Source organism: Peromyscus maniculatus, chromosome 16 (genome assembly GCF_049852395.1).
Source record: "Peromyscus maniculatus bairdii isolate BWxNUB_F1_BW_parent chromosome 16, HU_Pman_BW_mat_3.1, whole genome shotgun sequence".
NCBI lineage: Eukaryota > Metazoa > Chordata > Mammalia > Rodentia > Cricetidae > Peromyscus > Peromyscus maniculatus.
The window spans coordinates 26,740,388-26,752,409 of NC_134867.1; the positions used below are offsets into that span (position 1 = coordinate 26,740,388).

At 42.7% G+C, this 12,022-nt stretch overlaps 1 protein-coding gene across 4 annotated transcripts in view; it reads left to right on the forward strand.

Annotated features, from left to right (window-relative positions):
- The first annotated feature begins 312 nt into the window (after positions 1-312).
- The window catches only part of Pkib (cAMP-dependent protein kinase inhibitor beta), a 102,765-nt gene continuing 91,055 nt past the window's right edge, over positions 313-12,022 (forward strand). For 2 of the 4 annotated variants that reach the window (XM_076552503.1, XM_076552502.1), the window contains exon 1: positions 313-468. The gene's annotated coding sequence lies outside the window, so the exon portion shown is untranslated. Of the gene's footprint in view, positions 566-12,022 lie in introns of all 4 variants that reach the window. The other 2 variants (XM_076552506.1, XM_076552504.1) reach the window with 1 other exon arrangement.

Below are 12,022 nucleotides of genomic sequence, written 5' to 3' on the forward strand. Positions count from 1 at the left end.
TGAGGGAAGCATAAGAGCACCCGACAGGCAGCAGAGGAGGTGCGAACTTCCCGCACTTGTCTCCAGCAAATTCTTAACCAAACCCAGGGGAACTGACTCAGGTTCTCTGTGAACGTGCAGAGAAGAGGAGAGCTTTGCCCTTAGGACGCGGGCCGCCGGGAAGGAAGAGCCACTGTTGCATTTGCCCCCTGGGGCTCGGCAGTGGCGGGCTCTGCTTGCCTGGCCCGTCTTGCGGAGCCGAGCTCAGCTCCCCCCCGCCCCCGGGGGCGGGACCGAGCCGCTCCCTCCGCCCCACAAATTGCTGCCACTGCTTCAGCAGGGCGCTCAGACGCCGCCGCCGCCGCCGCATCCCACGGCAGAGGCGGCCGCGAGCTCGAGCCGCGTCGCAGCTCAGTGCCGCAGAGAGGCCGGCAGGCGGCACCGCGAGGGACCTGGCCCGGCGCCGCTCGCATCCCTGGCGCGCAGCTGGTACGTAACCGGGCGGACTGCGAGCGGGTGATCCTAGAGCGAGCGAGGAGGCAGGGAGAGGACTCGGGGAGTTGGGAGAGACTGAGCGTGCAAACGTGTAAGCGCAACTTTGCTATTTTCCGTCCGGTGGGCACACGCCAAGGAGAGCGGGGCTGCGGGGGGGCGCATTTAGAGCAGATCCCATCCTTCCACCTGAAGCTGGAGGGCTGTGGGAGCGAAAGCAGGTGCGCCCGCCCGGGGGAGGTCTGCTCATCGGCTTTTACCCTATGGGTACTGAAAGTGGACTCTGGGGACCGCTGGTTGTAAGTTGCTGAGCCCTGTTCTCCTGTCGCGCCATCAACGCCACGTCGTTTTCCTCCTGCTTCGTTTCCCTAGTGCCCGGCGGCGGTGAGCGTCCACCAGCGCAGCAGAGATCTGAGTTCCAACCCGCTCTAAGCGTCCAGAGCTGTGGCGTTAGCCAAGTCACCTCACCTTACCGGTTTTCCCCCATTCCTCCATAAACTATGCCTATGAGGAAACCGGTGACCTCAGGGGTGTCCCGCAGCTCTATCAGACTCTCCCAGCTGCTGAGACCCTAGCGGGAGGCACTCCAGTGGCAGGTGGTCGGTCGCAGAGGCTGAGAGGCAGAGGGCGCCCCAGCCCTGGCTGGTCCTGGCTGCTGTGACTTGCAGCCTTTGGGGGAGTTTTCTGAAGGCACCTTCTGGAAAGGGTGACCCTGTCTTATGGACCTCCCGGATTCCATAAGGCAATTTCCTTCTTTAGTGAGGCTGAGATGATAATGTCAGCGATGGTATCAGAGCGCATTCCTGATTTAGAAAAGCATCCCGAACAGCAGGTGCTGGGCTCTGAGAGAAGCCATAAAGGCAAACAGTGGGGTTAGCAGCTGGACTCTGCGGGATCAGCAGGTGGATACTGGGCGCTGATGATCGCTTTAGACATAGGTGCAGTCAGGAAAGAGAAACCCAAAATGAAGCGCTCTTATCAGCGGTTCGATACTGGAGCAGTATTGGATTAGCCTTTCTCTTAACAGTTGCATTTCTCGTTGTAAACAGCAACCTTTAAAAATCCACTATCCACTTCACGGGATTTTTTTTTCCTTCTTGGCGTGTTAAAAAAAAAACAAACTTCCTTGAATTTAATATTTAGATAGCTCAGAGTCTGGCTTATTAAAGTGAAAACTGGTGACCACAACTCTGAAGCCAAAGGTCGTGTCTCTGAAAAACCCTTGTGTCCTGTGACTGACAGACACTAGTCGGTGCCCCTCAGCTGACACTCTCTCCAGAGAGCTTATTTTCCAAAAGAAGTGTTTAGCAAGATCAATTGATTCAATTTTAAACAGAATCTAATAATAATAATAAAGCTCAGGGAAAAGTTTTAGTAATCAACTTTTTTTTTGTCTATGATTTTCTTCACAAAGTAACACAGACTGGGAGATTACTCAATCTAGAACATTTTAAGAAGTGTCAAATTTAATTCTTGTTAAAGATTTCCCCCTCCTTCTTTAGTCAATTTAAGCATATGTTTAAGTTAATGATGGATCAATTTGTTTTTCTAATAATATTGCAATTATTTAAATTCCTATGCAGTTTGCTTTACAGATTCAAACAATAAATGTATTCATATATAGATTGTAAATTTATACATCATAACATTTACCCTCTTGAGAGGCAAATGATTTTTAGAAAGTCATCCCAGATTAATGATTTTTAGAACTCTCACCAAGATGCATAATAATTATTATGATCTAGTTTTAATCTTCAGCACTTCGTAAGATCCATTGTGCCTATTTGTAGTCTTCTATACCCATCCCAACTCCAGGACATTGTGCATCCACTTTTCAGTTCCTATAGGCTTACTTTCTCTAAACATTTCAGACAAATAATATATTATATGTTCTTTGGTTTCTGGCTTCATTTGCAATATGATTTGTGGAACATCTGTGATTTGGTAGGCATCAATAACTTATTCCTTTTTAACTGCTGCATAATTTCTCATTGCGTGGGCATACCATATTTTGTCCATTTTCCAGTTGTTGTGCATCTTGACATGTTGTGGTTTGATTGAGACCAGCCCCCTATTCCTTCACCTCCAACTTCTTTCCTTCCTTCTTCCCACGATTCCCTCTCAATTTCAGGTGTCCATTTTTCAAACCCATGAGTCAACAGTGCTACCTGCATGTGCCTGGCTGTGAGACCGTGTGTTGGAACATGGGTAGCCTCCGGGGACTCACATCTCTTAAGAAACTGACTTTCCTTCACCCATCATCAGTTGCCAATAGCTTCACCATTAGGGGTAGGATTTATGACCATCTCCCCATTCACTTTGCGTTTTGCCAGGTTTAATCTTGGAGAGGTCTTGTGCATGCAGTCAGAGCTACTATGAGTTTATGCGCAACTATCCTGTTGTACCCAGAAGGCACTGCTTCAATATAGTCATCTCTGCCTCTGGCTCTTACAGTCTTTCCAACCCCTCTTTAGTGATTATCTCTGAGCCTCGAGAGGAGAAGATGTGACACAGATGTCCCATTAAGTACTCGGAACTCAACGTCTCTTTTTTTCTGTGTGTGGATGAGTTGTGGGGGCCGGGGGCGGGGGGGGGGGGGCTAGTCACCTTCTACTGCACAAAGAAACTTCTCTGATGAGGGGTGAGAGACAGACGCACTTAGCTATGGGAATACGCCTTTAGATGTTGCTTTAGTACTTGGTTCTTTTAGCAGAATAATAGCAGTAGGTTCTCTCCTAGGGCCTGTGACCTACCCAGCTTCAGGTTCTTGGCCCCATTTATGGTGGTAGGAATGCTTTTAATTAGCATGCACCTGAAGGCTAGAGGACAACTTGGGGAAGTAAGTTCATGTCTTCTACCATTTGGGTTCTAGGACCAAACTCCTATCTGCCGCCTTGGTGACAAATGCTTTTACCCCCTGAGCCATCTTTTTGGCTCTGTGTTGTTGTCAGCTTGGGCTATTATGAACTCCAGTGTTAAGAACATTCACATGCAAGCCTTTGTAAGCTTATGTTTTCATTTCTTTTGGGTAGATATTAAACTAAGAGATTACTTGCTTACATATTAAAATTATGATCCTCTTTTAAAGAACATAATAGAAAGAGTTTTAGTAAAAGTTTTATATGTATAAAGTGTAGAAAGTTCTAGGGGAGTAAGGTAGGTGTGTGTGTGTGTGTGTGTGTGTGTGTGTGCGCCTGTCTGTCTGTCTGTCTGTCTGCGTCTTTGTTAGGTTTTCTGTTGCTGCAACATGCACCATGATCAAAAAGCAAGTTGGGGAGGGAATGGCTTATTTGGCTTACACGTCCACATTGCTGTTTGTCACTGAAGGAAGTCAGGACAGGAACTCAAGCAGGGCAGGATCCTGGAGGCAGGAGCTGAAGCAGAGGCCATGGAGGGGAGCTGCTCACTGGCTTGCTTCCCATGGCTTACTTAGCCCACCTTCTTCTAGAACCCAGGACCACCAGCCTAGGGATGACACCACCCACCATGGCCTGGGCCCTCCCCCATGGATGAGTAAATGAGAAAATGCCTAACAGCTGGATCTCATGGAGGCATTTCCTCAACTGGGGCTCCTTCCTCTGATGACTCTAGCTTGTGTCACATTGACACACCAAACTACCTAGTACAGTGTGTGTGTGTGTGATAGATGACTAACAGACACAGACAGACAGACCGACACACACACACACACACACACACACACACACACACACACACACACACACACACACGAAAGCTTCCTTTCTAAGTTCAAGTACAGCAAACTACTCCTAAAAAATCACTACAACATTTTTTGCTAATATTTCTTGCTTAATGGTTTATTTTATGCAAATGAAAGCAAACCAAGCTTAATCAAGACTAAATCTGAATTTAAAATGAGAAGGAAATCCATTTGAAGTTTGTATTTCCAGATGTTGCTACCACTCAACTTTGTGTGGCTTGACTGTAGATTTGGTTGTTTCCCATGCCTTTAGTGTACAAGTTCAACCTAAGGGGAAGAAGAAGAAGAAGAAGAAAAAAAGATTCCTTTCTGAATGTCAAATACAATTGATAAAGTCTACAATGCAAGAAGCTTCCTTAGCTAAAATGTCATGCAAATAATAATTAAGCATCTCCTAGTGCAGGTGGGGAAATCTAAGGCCCTAGATTCAGTAATTACATCTCTAAAAGTCACATATTATGGGTAAAATCAAGACTGAAGCCTTCCTTTCAAAACTTCTCCCATTGGTACACACTTTTCTAAATACTGTTGTTCTCACATATTTTCATGTACTTTGTATGTACCTCTTCTGTGCCATTGTGAATGGATGATATTTCACACAAAAAGTTCTAGGTCACACTCCTGTGTATACCTGCAAAACCAAAAGTGGTTATTATTTTTCTTCTTACTAGAAGTAGTAGTGAATTTGAGAAATGAAACAGAGTTTCTACTTTTTATTCAAATGAGAGCTTTTTTTTTTTTTTTCCACCTCTCAATGGCAAATGGCCATTCTGTGCATTTACCCAGGTAGGGTTCCTGCTGTGGACTTTACATAAATGATGATTTGTGTCCCTCAGTCACTCAGAATCTTAATAGAACAGTGCCCAGAAGCTGTTTGTTTTTGTTGTTTTGTGTTGTTTTTGATCAGAAAGGGGTTCAGAGATGCTGAGAGGACAACGAAGTGGATTCAGGTTTGTGTCTGTTCTGGAGACAGCCATCTCCCCTAGAAGCCTGGATTAATAAGAAACAGGATTTCTCAGGCAGGAAGGAGGGCCAGGGGGACAGAGATGCTTTAGAACAAGCAGTGTGGAGGCAGGACATTGTTGACACCGACACGCTGGAGCAGCAGCTGAAGTATCTGAGCACAGGATAGACAGACAGACAGACAGACAGACAGGAAGTCCTTCTAGGATCCTCCCCACACACTCCCCACTTCCTTATAAGACCTAACGTTTGCTCTGCTAATGAAAAGACACATCATCTCTGCCTGTCTCTCTCTCTCTCTCTCTCTCTCTCTCTCTCTCTCTCTCTCTCTCTCTCTCTCTCTCTCTCTCGTGCGTGTGTATGTGTTCATGTTCAGCATAGGCTACTGAAGGTGTTCATTTGGGGAATGAAATAAAAAGGAGAAACCAAGGCCCAGTTTGACAGAAATAAAACCACAGAGGAAAAGAAAGAGTCCTACATTCTTCCTGTACATGTCTGTATTCTAAGCATCATAAAATTGCTTATTTCTAGATTAATTTTTATTAATCTAGATGTACTCAACTAAAATGTCTCAGGGAGAAAAGAAATCTCTCTCTCTCTCTCTCTCTCTCTCTCTCTCTCTCTCTCTCTCTCTCTGTCAATCTCTCTGTCTCTCTCTGTTTCCATGCACACACATGTGTAAATAGGATAGATCAAGCAATTATATTACCTTATTATGTTTGTTATTTTTTTTTTTTAATGAAAATAAGTGGAGCCTCTGGAGCAGGGTGTAATAGTAAACTCAAAAAGACAAAATAAGACCTGTTTGCCTGCCTTTCCGAAAGAGGTCTTTCAAGTCTAATAAAAGAGCCCTATTACAGCCATGATGGATTTTTGTTGCACTCTGAAGGTTTGTAAAATGTCTATCAAGCCCAAAGAAGAAGTTACAGAAGACGGCACTTCCTCAGAAACCGCTGTGCCTCTCAGTTCCTCTGTCCTTGAAGAAGGACATCTGTCACCGTTCTGTGTGTGGAGGGACAGAAGCAGAACTGTGCACACGAGGGAAAAGTTAGAAAATAAAATCAACTCACTACGTCCTTCACACATTCTAGGAAGCAGGAAGTTACAGACATTTTTCTCAAATTCTTAAAATTTGAGGTGGGTAGATAGACTACTGTGGCGGTCCAAGCCAATATATCTATTAATTAAGTCCCCAAATGAGGAAAAACAGATAACATTCTGATTCCAGAAATATTCAAGCCTGAAAATGATTGACCCCGGTGAGTTATGTAAGTACAGAATGCTGAATGAGTCTCTAGTTCTTGGTGTGGGGTGGCAAGGTGGCACTGTTTACGAACGTGGCAATTTGAGAATGGGAGCAGATTTGGTGGGTGTTCTGGATTATATGTCCTCATTTTTTTTTTTTTCCCGTCAGAACCTTAGAATGTGTCCTTATCTGAAAACAAGAGCTGACGTTATGTGTAAAAGATAAATCAGGGGTGGGGTGAGATGTATGAGGCCATTGTATAGAGCCCAGGAGATGAGCATTTAGATGGTGTTGGTATGGAGGACAGAGTGTGATGAGACGTCCCATAGTCAGAATGCAGGAACAGAGGAATGTGGGGAGAGCCTCAGGGGGCCCAGAAACGTTGAAAAGAGACTTGCTACAGCAACAAGTGTGGGTAGAATTTCAGAACATCCATGAAATCACAGGTCATCCGTGTGAGAGTGACAGCAGGAGAGTGGTTAAAAGAGCTTTGGATTTGACGAGAAGAAGAAAGTTAAAATGAATGGCCTTGTGACTGTGAGGACGAACCCAAGAGGAGGCAGGGAAGCAGGTCGCTGTCGCACACTCATCTGAGGGTGACAGGGGAAAGGGTGGGGAAAGTGGGTGTCTTGGGGCACAGATTCATTTTTATTTAATGTTTAAGGAACTCATTTGTGGGAGAGGTTGTGAGTCTAGAAAAGATAAGTCATGGGACTGTTTTCCAAAGGAGGGGGTGTGATTAAGGGCAATAGTGGGAGTCACGAACTTGTGGTGTGCTCTTTGACCTGTAATCGGAGCTTAAGGGAGAGTAGTTAATATACACTCCATAGAAGTGGCTATGTTAAGGAAAGGAAAACTCTCCTTTGCTGAGTAACACGCCAGGCCTCAGAATAGATATGTTCAGGTATCTCATATATTTTCCAACCTGTGGAATTGGTATTATGGCTGTATTTTCTAGATGAGTAAGTAAGGAGAGTATTTGTTTAGCCATTTATTTTATTTACACATGTGGTGTATGTGTGTGTACATGTATGTGTGGGTATATGTGTGTGTACATGTATGCATGAGTATGTACACTCATCCACTCATGTGCAGGTAGAGAACAGAGGTTGATGTTGGTGACTGCCTCTATTGCTTTCTATTTTGTCTTTGAGGCAGGGTCCTTGGAGATTGCCATTTCAGCTAGGCTAACTCACCCGGGGGCCACTGGGATAGGTCTCTGTCTGCCCTACCTACTGCTGGGGTTAGAGCCTAGCACACCTCCCAGATTTTATGTGAGTGCTGAGGATCTAAACTTTGGTCCTTTCCCAGCAAACAATTTTCCATTGAGGCATCTCCCTAGCCCTCCTGTCCAATCACTTGATAAAAATGTATCAGAGCCCGTTTTGATTGGGGCATAAATCCAAACCCTTGGTCCACTGGAAACTAAGCTGAATTGAAAAGGGCAGCTCATCTCTCATAGTGGGCATTTAAAAAAGTCTAAGTATGGTTCATTCTCAGCTCTCATTCTTAGCATCAGTTATAAAAATGGATGCCAAAAGATGGTATGATAATGTGGGCAGTCCATCTACTGTAGCTGACCTGGTCACTGTCCTACAGAATTACCGTAAACCAATCATCTCAGAGTCCCATGTGGACTCAACGGTAGGGAAACTAGACATGTCTTTGCCAGCTGGAGGGCGAGTCTTGGCTTTTACTCATCTGCCTTGGGAAGGATGAGAGAAGGTTTCAGGAAAAGTGAAGAACAGTTTCCCCTCCGAGTAGATCCTGGGCAGCTCTCCGAGACAGGGTAGATGGCAGCGGAAGAATGTTAAGCATCTCATAAGCCTCAGCAGAGCTTGCTTCACCTTTACCAGCCCATGCTTGGGGTTCCAGTTTGACTTAAGGACCCCCTGCTTTTGAAAGTGGAAATTTATTTTTTAACCTACTTGTCTTCATTTTTCCTCTAAAGCTGTACACTGTCACTTGATCATAAGTATATGACATTTCTGTTTCACCTCTTTGCAGATAACCCTTCACATCTGCTGTGAATGGAGATGCTTAGATAATTAAGCATATTTTAAGGATTATAACAGCATTTTTTTTCCACAACAGAAAATCCATGTTAAGCTAACATAAATGGACAAGAGGTGTTTATGAGGTTTATGAAACTTAAACACTCAGCTTTTAGTCACAGCTTGATGCAGAATGCAAATTATTTTGAAGGGAACCAGCTCTTAAACAGTGCTTGATTTAACTTCATTATCAAGGTTTTTCTCAGAGGGGAAAAAACAGCTACCAATATTTCCATAACTAATTTGGAGAGCATCAACTCAAAGGAACAAATGTGTCTGTACCTAGGGTTTTAGTACCTGGGTCATGTTCAATCGACTCCTACCATGAGCCCGTGTTGGAAACCACTGCTGTGGTTGGGAAAATGCATCATGCTTCCTGGGCAGGCGTGAGTCAAACCACATCAGAACCAACTGCTGAGATCAGGGGCTTGTGAACCTTGGATTTGTCAGGCCTGGGTCTCAGCGTCATTCCTGGAAACAGGTGAATCTGGCAGTGTGTAGAGAAGGGAGGGGAGACTAAAAACAGAGCTGTTGAGCAGGGATAACACTTACTGCCCTCTTCCAACCCGGGGACAAATGGGTTAAAATGAAACCTGAGGTGTCACGCAGGGTCTGGTTCCAAAGACTGTTTTATGTGTGAAAACCATGAATGTTATTAGCATGTAGGTTTTTGGTGACATTTATTTGGACAGAATAGCAGTATGTTTTTTTAATATCTTGACTTTTGCTGTATTCTTTGTGTTTTAGGTTGCAAAGTAAGTAAGTTTTCCATAAATAAAACTTGTTCAGTATAATCCTCTTTAATCATCATTAATGGATTTCATCTCTCTATATTCTGTATTCAAATAATAATTTGAAAAGAAATGATAAATATGAAAGAGAATATTTCTCCTTTATATGACTATATATCTGTGGCTAACACCTGAGAAAACATGGACAAAGATTTTGAAGATAAGAGCTCAAAAATCATTAAGCTAGAAATTAAAAGCCTTGTTACATACCCACATCTGCTTTTAGTTCATATGACCATAGACAAATCTCTCTGTTTTTTTGAGATTTCAGTCTTTTTCTCAACACAATTATATCAATATTAAAAAAATCAAGTTTAATTGCTCATCATAAAATCAGTACATAAAACTATTTATATTATTATAAAAAGAGCCCATAATCCCATGTTTTAATGTTGCCTATATACATCCATTTTCATGCTCATGTATGAGAGTGATCATAAATGTATATTTAGGGCTGAAAAGATGGCTCAGTGGTTAAGAGAATTTGCTGCTCTTCCAGACGACCTGAGTTTGAATCTCAGTGCCCACATGGCAACTTACAACCAGTTCTGGGGGTCCAATGTCGTCTTCTAACTCCCGTGTGCACCAGGCATGCATATGGTGCATGGACATATATGTAAGTCAAAACCTCCAGACAAATAAAATACAAATAAAGAATATTTAAAAGTGCTTATTTAAAATTTTAATGAACTTTGAACTTAGTACATCTGTTTTTTGAGGTAAAATGTTAACTAAACTTGAACAAATGCCCATGTAAAAGCATCCTCTTGGATATAAGCGTTTCTGTGTATTTATTAATAATATATGAGAGTAGGAATGAGTGAGACTCCATCTTCTCTATAGGATGCTTAGGATTCTGACTGCTTATAGCAGGTGATGGAAGGTAATAAACCCACCTGTCTATCTAAGTAGAACACATAGCTTCTGAGAAAAAGAAAGCATTAGGTTGCTTCAGAGACTTCAAAGAAGAGAAAGGTAAAATTCAAGTGGAATCAGAAGGACTGAACAGAAGATGTCATAACTGGGGTGGTCCTTTAGGCACAGAAAGAAGTTCCATGACTGGAGAAAAGACATCCTTGAATTAGAAGGTAGCAAGAACAAAAGTACAAATGCAGACAAGAATAAGGGAGAGCTGTGAAGAATATTCAGGACCCAGAGAAGGTAAGAGTGAAAGCAGAGACTGAGGATGTTGTGGGGGGCTTTAAATATCAGATGGAAGACTTTGTATTTCAGTTTGTGGCCAGTGCTAATGAATACTGAATTTTGTGAACCTGAATCCATTTTAACTGGTTGTTTATATGTGAACAAATCTGAGAGCAAAATATCATATAAGTGTGTGTGTATGTACACATACATACACACACACATACACATATATGATAGAAGGGACATTTCATATATAATATTTATATTCAGATGTGACAGAAGGGAAATGGTCATTGGTAGAATCTGTAAAATAATAGAGGTTTCTGGTTTATTGCTGATCAGGTAAAGATTAATAATATCAAATGGCTGTTCAACAGAGGTCATGTATAGAGAGTAAGCCTTGGTTAGACTTGAACTCAGAGCTTAGATCTGCCACTTACTTGTTCTTTTCTTTTCCAGAAATTTCTAACCTTTGCTCCTTCCGTCCATGTATTTGCTTCATAGAAATAACAGCAGTTGTTTATCATCAGTCATCTTCAGCATCAAATACACCTCCACTGTTTGTGGCTGTTACTTTAATGGGAAGGCCTGCTTTATGCACATGAGGGTTTAGACTGTGTCTATGAGTACATACGTATTTAGGACTAATAGTGGAGAAAGAAAAATAGTTGCCTCAAAAATTTAAAAATATATTTTCAAGGTTAACCTGCTATCCCAAATATAAGGGAATAGCTAAGGCAGAGTGCTTTCTGTGTTTAAACATGGTGACTGTAGATTTGTACCAAGGAGGAGGAGGAAGGATGTGTGTGTGTGTGTGTGTGTGTGTGTGTGTGTGTGTAAAAGTGAATGAAGTCCCATCTTAATATAAACTAGGAGTGAGTTCCAAAGACAAAACCTCCACTAAAGACCCAGAAATCTAGAGGCATAACTAAGTCTAGAGGCAAGGTGGGTTTTTTCCCTTTGAAATTTTATATACACCTTAAAATCTATGGTATTCTAATGTATAACAATATCTATTTTGTTTTAATGTGTAACTATTTTAAGCCATATACTATTAAGCAATATTGTGTAGATACTCAGCATTAATTCTGTGCTTGTGATTCCACACAAGAGTGACCTGGCAAGTGTTCCTAACAGTACTGGTTTCGCAGTTGAAGACACACACAGCCTTAGCAGGATATGGAACCGGTCAGCTCAATAGAATAAGAATTCTGTCTATGTGTGTCAACGTAAGCAGGCCAAGAATTCAGATTTTTCTTCTTCAGAATTAGTGTTCAAGGTAGACGATCACACCGCTGCCGGTGTAAAAGTGCCTGGCAGCTGCACAGGCACAGGCATGAAACTAAGATGCTCAGCAACAAACAACCCAATAGGGATGAGGCTTAGGCCCATCTTTAGCTACAGAGGGGAAGAAGAATGACTGTACGATATTGTGCTTGGTGGCTGGAATCATGGGCTTTTGTGCATTATTCTTCTCTCATGTTCCTATTTAATTTCTCAACTAGTACTTCAAAGGAGGCAGCTATTGAGTAAATGCGGACTCAGGACTGTTTAGGAGGATTTACAGTTAGAACAACTTGAGTTCAATCCAGAACACCATTGCAGAAACCAGATGTGGTGGTGCAAGCCA